The 20,666-nt window shown below is 38.2% G+C and overlaps 1 protein-coding gene across 4 annotated transcripts in view; it reads left to right on the top strand.

Annotated features, from left to right (window-relative positions):
• CACNA2D1 (calcium voltage-gated channel auxiliary subunit alpha2delta 1) overlaps positions 1-20,666 on the top strand; it is a 1,206,813-nt gene that overhangs the window by 755,234 nt on the left and 430,913 nt on the right. The window lies entirely within an intron of this gene.

Genomic DNA, 20,666 nt, shown 5'->3' on the forward strand with positions numbered 1-20,666 from the left:
ATGAGTGAAGAAAAAGTTTTGGTGTTATCATTCATATTCTCTGAAAAAGGCCAAGAAAGCAAAAGTTCTGCCGGGGTATGTAAACTTTTGAACACAACTGTATCTATCAGTCTATCTAATACAAAAGAATAAATTAGAGTAGAAGAAGAGCAAAATAATGAGTCCGGGTGCAAAAAAGCTCCCCTAGGCAAATACCAAATCTTATATCCAGAGTTTTAACCCCTTTCTGACATCAGACGTACTATCCCGTCCATGGGACTTGGGCCCCTATGCCCATGGATGGGATAGTACGTCTAGCGCGATCAGCTGCGCTCACGGGGGGGAGCACAGCTGATCGCGGTCGGGTGTCAGCTGATTATCACAGCTGACACCCGGCACTATGTGTCAGGGGTGGTCACGGACTGCCCCGACACGTTAACCCCTTGCACACCGCGATCAAACACGATTGCAGTGTACCAGGGGTTAAAGGGAAACATCAGCAGGGAGGGGGCTCCCTCCGTGCTTCCCTGAGACCCCACAGCAGTGCAATGTGCAGCGCTGCTGCATGGGTCTCCTTCCCTGCAGGTCCCTGAATTCAAGATGGTGACGGGGACCTACGGGGGCCTGCAGGGAGCTGGCTTCCTCAGTGCCTGCAAAGCGCAGGCATGAGGAAGTCTAGTTTTATGCCTGTGACAGATCGCTGATCTGTCACAGTGATGTGACAGATCAGCGCTCTGTCACATGACAGCTATGTCCCGCCTGGGACAATGTAATAAAGTTAAAAAAAAGTGTAAAAATAATTTTTTAAAAATCGCTAAATAAATTTGAAAAAAAAAATATTCCCTAATAAATTCATTTTTTGGAAATAAAAAAAAAAAATAATAAAAGTGCACATATTTGGTATCGTCGCGTCCGTAACGACCCACCCTATAAAACTGTCCCATTAGTTAACCCCTTTAGCAAACCCCTTAAAAAATAAAAAACGAAGCAAAAAATAATGATTTATTATCATACCGCCAAACAAAGTTCAATAACGCGTGATCAAAAAGACGCATATAAATATCCATGGTACCGCTGAAAATGTCATCTTGTCCCGCAAAAAAAAGAGCCACTATACAGTGTCATCATTGAAAAAATAAAAAAAAGTTATAGCTCGCAGAATAAAGCGATGAAAAAATAATTATTTTTAATATAAAATTGTTTTTATTGCATAAAAGCACCAAAACAAAAAAAGACATAAATGAGGTATTGCTGTAACCGTACTGACACGAAGAATAAAACCGCCTTATCAATTTTACCGCACGTGGAACGGTGTAAACGCACCCCCCCAAAAGAAATTCTTGAAATGCTGGTTTTTGTTCATTCTGCATCCCAAAAATCGGAATAAATAGTGATAAAAAAGTCACGCGCCTGAAAATGGTACCAATGAAAACATTAACTCATCCCGCAAAAAATAAGACCTCATATGACTCTGTGGGTCAAAATACGGAAAAATTATAGGTCTCAAAATGTGGCGATGCAAAAACTATTTTTACAATAAAAAGTGCCATTTAGCGTGCGACAGCTGCCAAAAATAAAAAACCGCCATAAATAGTAAATCAAACCCCCTTTACCACCCCCTAAGTTAGGGAAAAATAATAAAATAAAAAAAAATGTATTTATTTCCATTTTCCCATTAGGGTTAGGGCTAGGGTTAGGGTTGGAGTTAGAATTGGGGAGTTTCCACTGTTTGGGCACATCAGGTGCTCTCCAAATGCAGCATGGCGTCTGATCTCAATTCCAGCCAATTCTGCATTGAAAAAGTCAAATGGTGCTCCTTCCCTTCCAACCTCTGCCATACGCCCAATCAGTGGTTTACCCCCCACATATGGGGTATCAGCCTACTCAGGACAAATTGCAAAAGAACTTTTGAGGTCCAATTTCTCCTATTACCCTTACGAAAATAAACAATTGTGGACAGAAATATCATTTTTGTGGAAAAAAATATGATTTTTTTATTTTCACGCCCGGACATTATAAACTTCTGTGAAGCACTTGGGGGTTCAAAGTGCTCACCACACATCTAGATAAGTTCCGTGGGGGGTCTAGTTTCCAAAATGGGGTCACTTGTTGGGAGTTTCAACAGTTTAGGCACATCAGAGGCTCTCCAAACGCGTCATGACACCCGCAAACCATTCCATCAAAGTCTGTATTCCAAAATGTCACTACTTCCCTTCCGAGCCCCGACGTGTCCCCATACAGTAGTTTTCTCCCACATATGGGGTATCAGCGTACTCAGGAAAAATTGGACAACAACTGTTGGGGTCCAATTTCTCCTGTTACCCTTAGGGGGTCTAGTTTCCAAAATGGTGTCATTTGTGGCTTTCCAAACGCATCATGGTGTCCAATCCCAATTCCAGCCAAAAAAGTCAAATGGCGTTGCTTCCCTTCCGAGCTCTGCCATGCGCCCAAATAGTCATTTACACCCACATATGGGGCATCAGCGTACTCAGGACAAATTGCACAATAACTTTTAGGGTCCTTTTACCCTTGGGAAAATAAAAATTGGGGGTGAAAAGATAGTTTTTGTGGAAAAAGTGATTTTTTTAATTGTACGGCTGTACGTTATAAACTTCTGTGAAGCCCTTGTGAATTCAAAGTTCTCACACATATCTAGACAAGTTCCTTGGGGGGTCTAGTTTCCAAAATGGGGTCACTTGTGGGGGGTTTCCACTGTTTTGGTACATCAGGGGCTCTCCAAACGTGACATGGCATCCGATCTGAATTCCAGCCAATTTTGCATTGAAAAAGTCAAACGGCGCTCCTTCCCTTCTGAGCTCTACCATGCGCCGAGACAGTGGTTCCCCCCACATATCAGGTATCAGCGTACTCAGGACAAATTGCACAATAACTTTTGCAGTCCAATTTCTCCTGCTACCCTTGGTAAAATAAAAAAAAATTGGACCTGAAGTATTTTTTTTGCAAAAAAAAGTTAAGTTCATTTTTTTTTTTAAACATTCAAAAAATTCCTGTGAAGCACCTGAAGGGTTAATAAACTTCTTGAATGTGGTTTTCAGCATCTTGAGGGGTGCAGTTTTTAGAATGGTGTCACTTTTGGGTATTTTCTATCATATAGACCCCTCAAAGTGACTTCAAATGTGATGTGGTCCGTAAAAATAAAATGGTGTTGCAAAAATGAGAAATCGCTGGTTAACTTTTAACCCTTATAACTTCCTAACAAAAAAAATTTGGTTCCAAAATTGTGCTGATGTAAAGTAAACATGTGGGAAATGTAACTTATTAAGTTTTTTGTGTGCTATATCTCTGTGATTTAAGGGCAAAAAAATTCAAAGTTGGAAAATTGAGAAATTTTCAAAATTTTCGCCAAATTTCCATTTTTTTCACAAATAAACGCAAGTTATTTGAATGAAATTTTACCTCTAACATGAAGTACAATATGTCACGAGAAAACATTGTCAGAATCACCAGGATCCATGGAAGTGTTTCAGAGTTATTACCTCATAAGGGACAGTGGTCAGAATTGTAAAAATTGGCCCAGTCATGAACGTGCAAACCACCCTGGCGGGTAAAGGGTTTAAAAAAATAGGAGCAGCTCACTGTAATAAGTGAAAAGGAGCTATTTTATTTTAGCCCATAATGGCGACGTTTCAGTCCAGAAAAGTGAACATTTCTCAAGAAAAGTGTGCCTCTCTCAAGAGAAAGTTTCACTTTTCTGGACCGAAATGTCGCCATTATCTATCCCATATCTATCTATCTAGTAGCTAACTATGTATGGTAGGCTGGAATTCTGCTTTAAATGACATTTTTGGGATAATCAATAAAAGATGTCATTGTAAGTACTTAATTATTAAGAAGACCTTTATATTTTGGAAATCTCAGATCTCTGCTAATATGCTGACTGATGGGAGATCTCTCAGGTTTTGTGGTTGATCAGCTATGGCAGTGAAACAAACAAACATAAGAAGACTGCTAACTCACTTTCAACTATGAATCTTTTTTATTGTTGTCCTACAGTGTGACTTTATTATCCCATTCTTGTTTTCATGTCTGAGACACAAAGTAGATTGTGAGCTTCTCTAGGGATATAGAGATGGAAAAACCCTCCCTGGAATACGTTAGAGCAGCTGATCAGTATATACTGTGTACATAAATAATGGCTAATAAATAATTAATGGCTTGAATGAATATGCCTGTTTCTCCAGCATATTAAAGTGATTATACCTTTATCTTAATTAAGCGTGCGCTGGTATGAGGTCTTTTCTGCCACCAGATTTTACAATGCAAATTGTACGCATTATTAAATAAATATATCAGACCATAAGAGACCGGTGAACTTATTTTATAAATCCATGTCAGAATTGTTGTATAACCCTAATATTAATTGAGCATTTATGAGTCTAGCTAGCTGATAAAGGTATTTTTGTAACGGTATATTAGATTGAAGTAAGTCTACATCCTTGTGTGATCAGTAGCCTTTGGTTTCCATTGGTTATTTGATGCTCCTTAGACGTGCCGGAGGCAGTATTCTGAAGGCCCACCCTTTTTCTATATGGAGTAGTTGAGTTTCCATACTGTTTAACTCCACCACCCCCATCCCTCATCAAACCCATTGAGAATATTGGAAGCCTTGATGAATCGGGGCATTAATGTAGACCTTGCAACCCATGAGGTAAAGAGTTTTGGAGTGAAATTACTGAACTACAAAAGATAAAGATATCCATGAAGCCATTGACCCCAATTAATTGTGATAACAGTTAATGCTGTCATTTGTAGCTTCATTTTATTTTACCTTGTTGGTTGGGAATTAAATCTATGATTGAGAATTTGTGATTTTTTTAAATTTTCTTCTTTTCTGCTAAAGTCTTATAAAATAATATTTGAGCAATATGACTGAAGACTCCATGATAAATAGTTACCGTATATGAAAAGTTGGCACATGCTTGACTCTGATATCTTGATTATTAGTAAATGTTTTTAAATGTTATACCTTTTGGGTTCTATACCTTTAGGTAAGATGTCCTTGAGTCAAAAATACTTCCTACATGTATTGTTTTTATTATGATCATGCTTTCTATTTTTCCTGGAAGTAGTACTTTGCCAATGTCAAGTATGGCCTACAGCATGTTTTCAGTTATATCTTTCTCGTAGCAATAACTCATTACTATGATCCATTTAGCAGAACAGGTTTATTGCTGTAGGAGAATTCTAATCAGAGAAAGCCATTTTGATAATGTACAGGGAAATGTCGGCTGCATTTCAGCTTGCTTTGTAAGGAACCACAATGGAAAAGAATATTAGGTGGTTGGAAATTGTAAGTTAGCATATTAGAAATATGTACTGTATCTATATAATTTTATGTGAATCTCTGTAGGAGTTCTATATTTTATTACTATCAGTATTAGGCTGGTTTCACACTTGCGTTTTTAAGCGCTGCGCCTTGTGCGCTATCGTGCGCATGCTCATTGCTCCCCTATATTTAACATGGGTGCGCATGCACACGTTCGTATGCGTTTTCATGCGCATGCTTTTTTGTAGTGTGCGCCTAAGCGCCCCAGACGCAACCTGTTGCATTTTTGGTCCGTCCGACCTGTCTCAAAAAAAGGTTGTGCACGTTAGCGCACGGAATGCACAAAAAAAACAGCATTACAGTCTATGGGAACGCATGCGTGCGCTAGGACATGCGCACGCATGCATTTAAAATCACATGCGTTTTTCCAGTTAACATGGTGACAAACTGGTTAAATCGCATGTGCAAAAAACAGCAAACGCATGCAAAACACATTATGCATTTTTTTGCTTGTGTTTGGTATGCGCACTAGGCGCAGCGCAAATAAACGTTAGTGTGAAACTAGCCTTACTTGACATATCATGAATGTGATGGGAAATTTTCTGGTGACAGGTTTGTAAATAATTTTTGTACAAACATCACATTCAGATGGCGGAACCTGACAATTATACAGACTAGAATGACACATCTTTTCTCCTGTAGATGCAGTGATTTATTAATAATCTTATTGTTTGTGTTGGGTGTCAGTGGTGATGATTATCTATACAATAAATTCTAATCCAAATCAAAATGTTGTGATCTCAAATATACATTCTGTTATGGAAATTGCATAAAAATATTGGCCCATTATTACGTATCACATTTATTGATTATAAAAAAAATTTGCAATTGTCAGTGTTAAATAATGCAGCGACAAGTTGTGACATTAAGGGTAAGTTCACACAAGGCTTTTTTTTCAGAGATATTTTTTCTTTTTTAATAAAAAGCATGTTTACTTGCGATTTTTGCTGCATTTTTTATGTGTTTGTGCATTTTTTGCTCTAGTTTTGGCATGCTAGATTTGTTTATTGTGCATGCTCTTAAAGTTTAGTGTTGAAAAAACGTCCTATTTTACAGTAAAACCTGATACCTGTGTTTTTGGTGCATTTTTTTTCACCACCCATTCATTTCAATGGGTAAAATAACTGAAAAGTTGCGTACAAAAAAGCTGCAAAAACGCCTAGTGTGAACTTATCCTTACTTACATAATAGAAGTAACATATGTTATAATCCTTCTCTTGATCATATTTATAACCGCAGGTAAAAGGGAATGAGTCACAGAGATCCTGATTCCAGTGATCTGTCACTTACTGGGCTGCTTGCTGTAGATTTTACAAAAACACTTATCAGAAGGAGATCATCAATAAAGGACTAGTAAACCTGTTGCCATGTATTCCTCTATAACCATACAATCACTGATTAGCAGCTTTCAGCCTATACACAGCATATACAGAAAGCTGCCAATCAGTGGTGCAGGCGAGGTTATACAGAGCTCAGCATTAAGAGAGCTGGCAGATCTGCAGCAGATAAAAGAATGATTTATGAAAACTGAGCAAGCAGCCCAGTGATACATTGCTAAAATCAGGGTCTCCACTCCTACATCATGCTTCTCTCAGATGGGGTAGCAAAAACCTGGTGACAGATTTCCTTTAAAGAGGTTGCCCATTACTTTTACATTGATGCCAAATTCTTAGGATAGGTCATCAATGTTTGATTGGCCAATGTCTGACAGCCGGCACCCCTGCTGATCAGCTTTTATTGGTTTCAGTGGCAGTGGCACCAATGGAAGTACTCGCTGTCGCTGAGCTTCTCCATCTTCTGGTATTGCACATTCCCCACTGATATCAGTTGATCAGCAGGGTTCCGAGTGTCGAACCCTGGCCAATCAGACACTGATGACCTATCCTAAGGATAGGTCATTAATGTAAATGTAGTAGACAACCTCTTTAAATAGCAAATATTCTTAGTTTTATGGAGTAGTGGATATGAAATTTAATCGCTGGCCTAATTCTTTTAAAGTAGAATGACTCTGATATGCTGCTGCAATGCAGTATAGCGCACGCTCCACCAAGGGCTGCTGGTAAGGGAAGAGAGGTTGCACACACAGCGTACACAGAGCAGCAGCACAGGTGTCACAGGTAACGAAAGAGCAGTCAGACAAGCCAGAAGTCAGAGCCTACTGGGGACGTGGTATCCAAAACGTGAGACAAAAGATGTAGTCGGGGTACAGAATCAAAATCCAGAATCAAAGCCAGTCGGGGAGAGTGGTATCAGAGATGGAAAACAAGATGTGGAGTCCAGAAATCAGGCCGAGTCATACACGAGTACAGGAAGTAAGAGGCAGAAGGATCACTAGGGTATATGGGTCAGCGGTTCTAGCCTGGAAGCTTGAACTATAGCTGACACTGGCCTGCAGGCTGCAGAGGACTGAAATAGCCCTGCCAGCTCCAAAATGAGGAAAAGAGGGGCTAAACCCCTGCATGACCAGCCCAGAGTGAAGACAGCAGAAAACAAGCTCTGGACTAGATTGTGACAGTGACTTTTTAAATCACTTGTGGATTCATCTTTTTACAAATAGGCACAATTAAGCAATGACTTCTAATAATTTCCCCAAAGGCATCATTTACATTCTGTGAATTTACTGACAATGATGATACTTTTTATAAGGTTATAACAAATAAAGCGAAAAGTATATGCACATAAATAGGGATCACCACACACTAATATAATCAAGAATCAAACTTTATTATAGTGAACACAACAAGCAAACACTAGGTTTAAAAACAATTAAAATGTCTGAACTCACAGACACACATAGACAAACCAAAACAATGGGTCATATTAATAGACAGTTAAGTACTGTGGGCCCCAGAATTAACCATTTAATCAAATAACAAATATCTACTGAATTTCAATATGATATCACCTGGTTTCTGAGGACAAGCAGACCAATGGTTAAATTGTATGGGACCCCCAAACCCACGCGTATCGACACTATGAAGTGTCTTTCAAGTGATATCATGTTAGGGAAAGGGGCTGTCCCTATTTTCTTGTATTTGATTTAGTGGTAACATGTTGAGAATTTGATGCATACACATGGCGTTTATTTTGCCTGTGTATCCCTTATGCAATCACAGTGTTCCCCTATAGGACTTGATATGTAGATATTCTGGTATATTTGTATTAACACGATGATATTTTGACAATGAATAAGATTGGGATTGTTAACCTGCGGTGATAGATTCCAGATATTGAAATTCAGTAGATATTTGTTATTTGATTAAATGGTTAATTCTGGGGCCCACAGTATTTAATTGTCTATTAACATGACCCATTGTTTTTGTTTGTCTATGTGTGTCTGTGAGTTCAGACATTTTAATTGTTTTTAAACCTAGTGTTTGCTTGTTGTGTTCACTATAATAAAGTTTGATTCTTGATTATATTAGTGTGTGGTGATCCCTATTTATGTGCATATACTTTTCTCTTTATTTGTTACTGTGTGTTAATTTATTTATATGCACTAGGGGATCCCACCTGAGTATATATTGTGGATGGTGCCCATTTATCCCTTTTAGTCACTTTTTATAAGGTTCTGATCGATCATGATCAAAAATACAGTAAATGTTATGGTTCTATTGTTTTTATATTTTTTTTACTCATTTACGCTGATCTGTTACAAATGAAAAATGTGCCAATCATAATATATATTAGACTAAGGTAAGGTCTTACCTTATCTCGTTGGTGGTCATATGTTATATACAAAGACATAGCAGAGTAGACAGACTGCAAATGGCCCTTGCCTTGTGCAAGGAATGTATCTAGTCCCCACTCCATCCATAAAACGGCAAAGTTATCTAAACATATACACAAACAAATTGAAAGTATATTTTACATTATTACTAGTCTAAAACACAAGTATCAAACCTAAAAAATACTTTCATATTAAATAATTGTTGACTGCATCTTGCCTGTATAATCAATGGCCCCATCAGCACAATCCTCTGAATTGCTTCAGTCATAAGCCCTGACAGAGCCACTGACCATATCCCAAAATTTTTTAGACTTATACTTTGTCCACAGTTCTCTTCAGCTGCAACTTCCTGTTTCATATCATAAATCAGTGATGGACTAGGACTAAATACATCGCTGGCACACCCCACCGGTCTACATATACCATTGCCTCTTCAACGCTAAACAAAATTGAGCAAAACATGTTGTGGCATAATTTACAACATTGGAGGGAAGAAAGGTATGCTCAACTGCAAAAAAATTTAGTGGTGCTTAGAAGTAGGATGCAGTCTTCAATAACATAGAAAAGTACTTTGGCACTCAACTTGAAGCGTCATGCAATAATTTTATTCAATTGACCCAAATGGAAAGACAGAAAAAAGACATCCAATGTTTCGGCCAAGCATGTTCTTATACTTATTGCCTTTCTCTCCAGATATGCATGTGCTCTGTCGCTTCTTCTTTGCTGTAGTTGATCTTACACCTTGTACATGTTCCTCACTTGTTTTCCCATCCACCATGTTTTATTTTAGAGACCTATTTGCCATACTGATAACAGCATATTCATTTATATGCTGTTTTTGCTTAGCCTCTCTTTTTGGACCTATTACTCGACAGTGACAGTATCCTTGATCATTGAACCCCTCCTGTGATCCTCTGTACCCCATGGGTTTTCCAGTAATCTTATTATTTCTCTGCCATATTGCCTTATATGTTATTTTACAACCTGGGTACTTTAATTCAGGATGTGTTGCAGTTAGGGCTCTATTGCCCTATATATGCTTTTGATTTGTTTATATTATTATTTCTTATGTATTATTTCCGACTAGTATAATTTTTTGTTAACTTTGTACAGAAATAACTTGAAAAAGGCTGTGCTTGACCAAGACGTTGGAAGTCTTTTTTCTGTCTTTTCATTTGTTTCAATATAATAAAATTAAGGCATGACTCTTCAAGTTGAGATCAAAAGTATTTTTTTTATATAATTTAGAACAACTTGGCTCAGATGGTGACAACCCTGGCATGCTGAAAACACGTTTTCTCCAGCGGTGCTCCAGGTGTGCCAAATGTCTGTGGAGAAAATCTAATCTGGCCGAAGATTTCATCCATTATAAGTTTAGGCTTTAAACATACAACTCTGCCGTTCACCTCTCTAAACAAACCTACTTCAACACCCTTATCACTGCACTGTCCAATAATCCTAAGCAACTGTTATCATTCTCTCCTCAATCCAAGAGTGCAGGCTCCCACTATTGACTTCAGGACTTACAACCTTGCCACTTATTTAGAAAAAAAATGACCTGATCCAACAGGAAATTTTCTTTCAATCCTCTAAAATATCAGGCATTATCCTCCCTCCCGCCCTGCATCTAGCTCACTTTCTGTCTTTGAACCAGTCACATAAGAATAATTATAGAAGGATAGGGAAAATGAAGGGAGGTCAGCTCACCAGTCTCGGTTGCGATCCATAATCCTCCTGCGCACGGAGTCACCTTGATCAGGGGTGTTGACTGAAGCAAAATAAAGGATGGAATCTCCAGCGCTGGACTTCAGTTAAAAATACATCATTTATTGTAAATTCTTAAAATCGAACAGAAAAAAGTGTGGATAAGGACATACAGGCAGATGGGGTCTCTGGTGGTCTCCAACCAACGCGTTTCGACCTAGAGGGTCTTACTCATGGTTCACACTAGACCAATACTGACGACTACAAATAGTACAAAAACTAGTAAATCACAGGTGTTGGACAAAAGAATTAATGAAAATAGGGAGTATCCCTACCAGTTAACTCTTGCAAACACTCTGGTCTAGTGTGAACCATGAGTAAGACCCTCTAGGTCGAAACGCGTTGGTTGGAGACCACCAGAGACCCCATCTGCCTGTATGTCCTTATCCACACTTTTTTCTGTTCGATTTTAAGAATTTACAATAAATGATGTATTTTTAACTGAAGTCCAGCGCTGGAGATTCCATCCTTTATTTTGAGTCACATAAGAAGGAGTAAACAGGTGCCTTGCATCTTCTCACCTACTACCTTTACAAGTGACCGTATTCATCTCTAAACTCCTGGAACACTTGGTCCACTCCCGTTTAGTCTGCTATCTCTCAGATCACTTTCTTCTTGACCCTTTCCAATACGGTTTCCACTCCTTACACTCTATTAAACTGCCCTCACTAAAGTTTCTAATGATCTAACAGCTAAATCTAATGACCACTACTCCCTGTTGACTCTCCTGGATCGCTCTGCAGCATTTGACACTGTGGATCACCAACTCCTCCTCACTATGTTCCTTGCTATTGGCCTCAAGGATACTGCTCTCTCCTCCTACCTCTCTGACCACTCCTTCACTCTATCTTTTGTTGGTCCTCTTCCTCTCCTCTCCCCTTTTCTGTCATGGAATCCTTAAGGAACAGTTCTAGGCCCCCTCCTCTTTTCATTATATACTGCCACTATTGGACAAACCATCAGTAGAATCAGTTTTCAGTATCATCTCTATGATGATGTTACCCAGTTATATACATTGTGTTCTAACATCACCCCTGTATTACTGCAAAATACCAGTGATTGTCATTCCACTGTCTCAAACATTTTTTCCTCCATCTATCTGAAACTTAATCTGTTAAAATTGAACTCCTTGTGTTTCCGCCCTCCACTAACCTACCTATGCCGATATTTCCATCTCCATGTGTGGTTCTACCATTACTCCCCAGCAACATCACTGCTGTCTTGGGGCCATACTTGAGTCAGATTTTTTATTCACCACCTATATCCAATCACTCACTTACTCATGTCACCTACACCTCAAAACATCTCTAGAACTTGACCTTTTCTTACCTTTGACTCTGCAAAGACTCTCACGGTTGCTCTTGTTTATTATTGTCTGGACTACTGGAACTCTCTACTAACACTGTGTTAGCAAGGTTTTGTCCCTCAGAAAATTTTGAGTGTTCCTGAGAGATTTTTTTTATGCTGATTTCAGAAATGACTTCAGATTTTTCCTATCATGTAAGGTTTTTGAGAAATGATGCGAAACATAATATTCTGTTGTAATTTTAAAAACTCATTAATGAACTTTTTCTGAAACAGTTTATCCAATTGGAATAGGCCTACCAACCATGGCATTTCAAAGTTACAAAAATATCCAAAACGACAAGAGAAGTTGAGCCATAAAATCGTATAACTTTATTGAAGCACAATCGCCAAACATTAAAAACTTGTTAAAAAGAGATGCTAGTCCAATTGACCAGCACAGGGTAAGTATGTATATATATTCCCTATATGGGGGTACCAAAGGATAAAGATATAAATAGTGTAAAAGTTTAATAAAGCGCCAAAGTGGCCATCTAGTAAGAACTCCTTGTATGGTACACATTAATTCCTCCCTCCATGCAGGAATGTAAAAAAATGGAAGATGAAACAGTATGTTCTGAATTTTTCAATGAAATAACATAAATCGCTGATCTACACATATGCAAGCACTTATGCGAATTCCGCGCAGGCGCAATGAATTATTTGGCTGACCGTGTGTGGAGCATACCACATCTCCTGGGCAAGGGCGGAATCAAAAGACAATATTGACATACTTAGAGCATGGCTGAATAGATCACGACATTCAATGCCGCTCGCTGTCCCAATGATATGGAGAGCAAAGAGATCATGTAACAGATTTCTACTCTTACAAATGTAACAGGATATTCAGCAAAGAACAAGAAATCAATAGAATATCCTAGTCTTCCTTCAGCCATAAGACCAGTGCCACATGATGAAAGTCTTTGTGTTCCAAAGCCGCCCAATGTATGGACAATGGAGGATGATGAAGATGAACGAATAATGTCAGTGGAAAATGAAACTGATGCAGACCCAGACTTTGAGCTTTCTACATCTAATCCACATCTGTTCAGTCAAACTGATTTGAGTGACTTGGTCACAGATTTTAAATTGTCAAAGAGGCAGGCAGAATTATTGGGATCAAGGCTACAAGAACAGAATCTCTTATTACCAGGAACAAGAGTTTCTGTTTTTCGCAGTGTACAAGAAGACCTTAATCAATTTTTCAACCATGTCGACAGTTTAACCTTTTGCAATAACATCTTGGGGTTGTTTGGGTGCTCTTGGATGCGAACATGACCCGAAGGAATGGCGACTGTTCATTGACTCGTCAGTTTTAAGTCAGAAGGCTGTTTTACTACACAACGGAAATATCTATCCTTCTATACCTATTGGACATACCATACACATTAAAGAAATGTATGAGAATATGGAGTTACTGTTGACCCACATTATAGAAATTATTACTGGAACATATGTGGTGATCTAAAAGTTGTTGCACTTCTTCTTGGACTGCAGCTTGGCTATACCAATTATTGTTGTTTTATTTGCGAGTTGGACAGTCGTGCACAAGAAATGCACTATTTCAGAAACGACTGCCCACTCCACGAAAACCTGGTTGCTGGACGGAAGAATGTTAAACATATTCCTCTCGTGGATCCAGCAAAGATATTTCTCCCGCCTTTGCATATTAAACTTGGGCTTATAAAGAATTTTGTCAAAGCAATGAACAAAGAATCGGAAGTCTTTTCTTACTTGCGACAGAAATTTCCAAGAATAAGTGATGCAAAGATTAAAGTAGGTATTTTTATTAGCCCACAGTAGCTTTGATGGTCTTTTGAAAGGTGTTGAACAAGTGGCATGGAGAGCCTTTAAAGATGTGACCTTCAACTTCCTTGGCGACAACAGGATATCGAACTTTGAACAGCTCGTGGACAACATGCTCACAGCATATCATTTGATGAAATACAATATGTCACTAAAAATGCATTTTCTACATTCTCACTTGGACTTTTTCCAGCCAATCTTGATGCCATTAGTGATGAACATGGTGAAATAATAATAATCTTTATTTATATAGCGCCAACATATTCCACAGCGCTTTACAGTTTAACAGTTTCAAGAGATTTCAAGAAAGATTTCACCAAGACATTGCGCTGATGGAGAAAAGGTACCAGGGAAAGTGGAGTACATCAATGCTGGCTGACTATTGCTGGACTCTTATTCAAGAAGCATCTGACATGGATTATAAAGGAAAGTCATCTGCAAAACACTTTTGAACAATTGCTTTTGCTACTGACATCGATGCACATGTATGTAGTGTCTCGGATGTCATAATGTAGACTATAAACTGTTGTTTCTTAAAAACTTTACATGATACAGACTTTTGTATGTATTTGTGTTCAGCATACCAAAATCTATAAAAAACAATAAAATTTTCTCAGGGGACAAGAACTTCCCTGAAATTTGTTGCGCAGTGTAATTGGTCTCCCTCTTACTAAACTCTCCCTTCTCAAATTTGTCCTGAATGCGGCATCCAGGATCATATTTCTTTCCATCCGCTACACCAATGCCTCTACCCTGTGCCAGTCATTTCACTGGTTGCCCATCCGCTACCGCTATAATATAAATATCAATATAAACTTATCACTCTCACACACAAAGTTTTTCACGCTTCTGCAAATCCCAACATCACCTCCCTCATCTTTTTCTATCACCTTATCCATGTCCTGCTAATGCTTAAAACTAACATCCTCAATCATCTGAACCTCCAACTCCCGTTTCCAAGACTTCTTGTGTGCTACGCCAATTTTATCAAATACAATACCCAGGGCAATTCAAATAATTCCCAATACCCACAGTGAGGCCTAAAACACATTTCTTTAGACTGGCCTATTACCTCACTACTTATCTAACTATCCTTGTTTTGACCATACAAAATTTTCTTCAAAATCAGGACCCTCGTAGCATCTGTTTACACACCCTTCATGCACTTAATAGCCCTATGTGTCTGTACTTGTACACATACTGACTGGTTGCAAGTTCATGCAGCATTATTTATTAAATCAATGGCTGGACCATATAATACAAGCACTTTTTGCCTTTCACCTTTCGTGTCTTGCCCATTACCTCATAGATTGTAAGAATGCAAGCAGAGCCCTCCCTCACTCCTTTTGATAGCTGTTGATTTATGTGTTATTCTGTAATGTCTTTATTGTCTGTACCAGTTCCAAATAAAATGTAAAGTGCTGTGGAATATGTTGGCACTATAGAAATAAAAATTATTACTATTATTCTTACTTTTCTTTGCTTATGACACCAAGAGGTGAAAGGCGCTAATTATGTCGCATCAGCACATATTTGTCAGGATATGTGCACATTGAGCAATAATAGCATATCTGTCTTTTTCATATAGAACATGCACACAATATGCCTATTGTGCACATTTCCTTGTAGGTATTTGCAGAAATGACGTTATCAGTGCTGCAGAAGTGAGTGATGCTGGGCAACCTAGCCATCCACACTAAAAGCCTTGGGACATAGCTTCATGTTACCTGTGGCTTACTCATATATACAAATGCAGATGATATGAGATGCATTTAACAGGTACTGATACAAGAAAAACATTATGGATGATATACGATAATAAACATTATAGTCTGGAACTTTAACATTGATGGTCTCTCCTTAGGGCTCATGTAAACGACTGTATTTTTGGTCTGAGTGCTATTCGACAAAATATTGTATCACACTGGGGCTATTGTTAGTCTATGGGGATTTGCACATTTGATTTTTTTTCCCTCAGACAGTTAAACTGAGGAAAAAATTGCAGCATTCACAAGTTGGCATGTAAGTAAATGAGTTTGTGGAAATCATCTTACTGCACTCTGAGTGCAGTTCGATTTTCAAGGCGACCCTGCCTCCCGTGACCTTGGTCCACCACCCCTCCTATAAGCTACATTCGGACTACAAGATGCTGTCCTATTTTTCTCAACATTTTTTGGAAAAAAGTGCATCTTATACTCCACAAAATACGGTATTTTAATGCCAACTAAAGACATGACTTGTTCTTAAATGTTTAATGATGTTAAATACATGGAACTTTTTAACCCCATATCAACTACACAAACATGTTTGATGCTTCAAAGTTCCTGCCAATGTTTTCAGTATGTCATTAATCAAAATGGTGCTGTGATATAAAATACTGAATTCATACTGATTATGGCTTTCAGAAGTTGCTGCACTCACATTCATGCCAGTAAAAAAAAAAGAAAAAAGTTTAGAAAGAAAGCTATAATATAAAATGTTTAATTATTTTCATCATTCACCCACTGGGGTTAAACGACCTTTCTGAAGTAATGAATCACTGTCCAGTGCTGTCTAAAGATCAAGTAGTAGCAGTTTGTTGCTAATCACATTAATGCGCCACTGAAGTCTTTGAAACTGTAGCATAACATGCTTAAATCTTGAGTGTTTTCCTGTCTGTACTGATTTAGTTTTGAGAGCCCTTCAAAAATAATCTATCACAACTAAGGGCAAAAATATTAGTTTTGTGCTCAAAGAGAACGTTGCAACGCAATGCATGGGTGTAGAAATATGTAATGAATTTGACGGATGAATATGAAGTTGTCAGACTACGAAATAACTTTAAGATGATCATTTTCAGGATATGAAATAGAAGGGGAAATTTGCTTCATTTATCTTCTTGCACACAGATTAGAAAATGTTCGTGACGTCCTAACCAGATCCTGATGCAAAAAAACAAGAAAACACTTTATATGGCAAGTAACAAGAGCCCATGAACCATCCAAATATGATTGAGTACCTTTACTCATTTTTTTGGTAATATTTTGGGAGCAAAGCTAATTTTAGACTGGCTCCGTTTATCATATAGGCAGAAATTAGGAGATCTAATGGGAGTGATTGGAGGAAGCCCTGCACTAACCTGTTGTCCCTGATACATAGTAACAGTCTAATAGCTTCCAATTGTCATGCGCTGTGACTTATCCACTTTTAACGAGTGAGCGGTTCTTCTAAATTAACATTCTGCCAACACTATATATGATGGAACTTACTTTAACATTATGAGTTGCTCCTGCCATTGCCCAATGGCTTGCTTACCCTGAACTTAAAGCTTGCTTCTCTGTTAGGCTTATATGAAGTTTATCTAGAGGGTAGGAACAGAGAGACAAAAACCCACCCCACTACACCTGTAATCCATCCCGGTGCCTCTACTGTTAAAGACAAATTACCATTGACATAAGGCAGTGGACAGCAAATTTAACAGAAAGTTGACACCTAGTGGATGGCACTTTAGAATGATTATATGGGGTAAGAAAACAATTATAGATGGCCTGTTCATCATATTATCTGCTAAATGAGATCAAGTTATCCAAAAATAAATGGTAAAGAAAAATGACAATAGATGAGTAACTGTGCTAAGTTAGTGATGGCTGGTCACTATGGTCGATCACTATGATTAGTCACTATGGTTAGTTTCCATGGTGTGCAGCCTAAGATACCATATACTGTTTCTAGATTGAGCAATCACACAATTATGAAGTGATGTTTTCATTGTGATAGATTTAACCCCTTAGGGACAGAGCCAATTTGCAGCTTAATGGCCAGACCAATTTTTACAATTTTGACCACTATCACCTTATGAGGTTATAACTCTGGAACGCTTTATCGGATCCTGGTGATTCTGAGATAGTTTTTTCATGACATATTGTACTTCATGTTAGTGGTATAATTTTTTTGATGTGACTTGCATTTATTTATAAAAAATGGAAAAAATGGAAATATGGTGAAAATTTTTAAATTTTTCTCATTTTCAAAATTTGAATTTTTATGCCTTTAAATCAGAGAGTAGTGTCACAAAAAAATAGTTAATAAATAACATTTCTCACATGTCTACTTTACATCAGCACAATTTTGTAACAATTTTGTTTGTTAGGAAGTTAAAAGGGTTAAAAGTTGTCCATCGATTTCTCATTTTTACACCAAAATTTACAAAACAAATTTTTTAGGGACCGCATCACATTTTAAGTCACTTTTAGGGGTGTACATGACAGAAAATACCCAAAAGTGACACTATTATAAAAACTGCACCCCTCAAGGTGCTCAAATCCACATTCGAGAAGTTAATTAACCCTTTACATGCTTCACAGGAACTGAAGCAATATGGAAGGAAAAAATGAACATTTATTTTTTTTTGCACAACCATTTTAATTCAAAACCAATTTTTTATCTTCACAAGTGTAAAAAGAGAAATGAACCACAAAATTTGTTGTGCAACCATTTGACTTTTTCAATGCAGAATTGGCTGGAATTGAGATCTGACGCCATGTCGCGTTTGGAGAGCCCCTGGTGTCTAAACAGTGGAAACCCCCACAAGTGACACCATTTTTGGAAACTGAACTCCCCAAGGAACTTATCTAGATGTGTAGAGAGCACTTTCAATCCCCAAGTGCTTCACAAAAGTTTATAACGTAGAGCCACGAAAATAAAAAATCATATTTTTTCCACAAAAATTATCTTTTCACCCCCAAATTTTTATTTTCTCAAGGGTTACAGGAGAAATTAGACCCCCAAAGTTGTTGTGCAATTTGTCGTGAAAACAGTGATACCCTATATGTGGGTTAAGCCACTGTTTGGGTGCACGGCGGAGCTCGGAAGGGAAGGAGCACAGTTTCACTTTTTCAACGCAGAATTGGCGGGATTTGAGATTGGATGTCAGGTCACGTTTGGAAAGCCCCTGATGTGCCTTAACAGTGGAAACCCCCCAATTTTAACTCCAATCCCAATCCAAACACACCCCTAACCCTAATTCCAACCCTAACCATAACCCTAACCACAACCCATATCTAACCTTAATCCCAACCCAAACCATAATCCCAACCATAACCATAGCCCTAGACCTAACCCTAACCCTAACTTTAGCCCATCTCACTTTTGTCCAACCCTAACCCTAACTTTAGCCCAAATCACTTTAGACCAACCCTAATCCTAACTTTAGCCCAACCCTAACTTTATCCCAACTCATTTTAGCCCAACCCTAACCCTAACTTTAGCCCAACTCTAACGCTAAAGTTAAAATGGAAATAAATACATTTTTTTATTTCATTATTTTCCCTAACTAAGGGGGTGATAAAAGGGGGTTTTATTTACTATTTTTTAAATTTTGATCACTGTGATAGGGTCTATTTCCTATTGTTGCCGGGTGCTGACCTGTAGATCTCGGCTGGCGCACTGCACATGTGCCCGCCATTTTCTCCCTGAGGAAGATGCCAGGGGGACATCACGGGAACATGGAGGGACTCCGGAAGTAATGGGGGGTGATCGGGGGACCCAATTAAATGTCAAATCGGACCTATTTTGCGGTTGCATTTATACTGTTACTAACGGCGATCACAACATCGGAGTCGGTATAAGCTGACCCGAAGCATGTTCTCTAGGATCTCGGCTACCCCGGCAGCTGAGACACTGGAGAAATTCCAATGCTGGGGGGTGCTATAACCTTAAACCTCAGTGCTGTTAAAAACCAGCACTGTGGTTTGAGTACACTTAACTGCTGCCATGAAAAGGAGTATCAGCGGTCATTAAGGGGTTAATAATGTAATGATTGCACAGTTTTCTGGCCATAATTTAGTGTACTGGAAGGAAGCTTAGTATAGGATATGGTTTTGGACAATATATCATAGTATAATTATAGAATCAGTCTTGTTGAAACTATCAATTTGGAAAGCTGTTGTGTGGCTGCTGCAAATGTAGGGATCTAAGGGGTAAATGTAACATCTGTAAATGTGACAATCCTCTACACATGGAACTATGTCATTGTCTGATATTTCTGAAACAATTTTAATACGAGAGTTTAGGTACAGTATTCTGCAGCTGTATAAAGGGTAATGATTTTTTTTCCAGCCATTAAGAATACCTAGATTAGATTTGGAGTGCCTATAGTCCCCCATCTAATTAATTGATACTTTACATGGAGATTAAATTAAATTTCAGTGGCTGAACCCAGAGCACATTCCATATGCTTTTAACATTTGCATATTTTTTTCATCTCTTAATTTGATGTCCTATTGTTGAGAAGTTAATTTGTGCAGCGATTTTCAAGAGAATATTTTGTATCCCCACAGATCCTTTTTAATCACTGTGGAGTCTGGATATGTGAAGAATTTTGGCAGAGAAACAGCTTTTGTCTTTTAAGTTATCATTCAGCTTTTGATTTCATCAATCTCTGAAATGGAATATGTCACTAGACAGTTTTATTAAAAAAAACCCTGTCTATAACATGCTTATAGCATGTGATCCAGCAGATGTTGTCCAAAAATATGCCCCAAATGCTAAATTCAGTGCCTTTTAACCTGATTGGGCAAACAGTATTTACATAGTCATGACTACAATTCCTGACAGTCCATAAAAGTATAGCCACAAATTTAGAAAAGAAGCACAAAACTGAATAAGTAAATGTTCCAACAGTTTCATTTAGTACCGACAAAAAAAGTAATTGAAAAG

This window comes from Dendrobates tinctorius, unplaced genomic scaffold (assembly GCF_039654945.1).
Source record: "Dendrobates tinctorius isolate UK_male_01 unplaced genomic scaffold, ASM3965494v1 ptg000174l, whole genome shotgun sequence".
In the NCBI taxonomy this organism is placed as follows: Eukaryota; Metazoa; Chordata; class Amphibia; order Anura; family Dendrobatidae; genus Dendrobates; species Dendrobates tinctorius.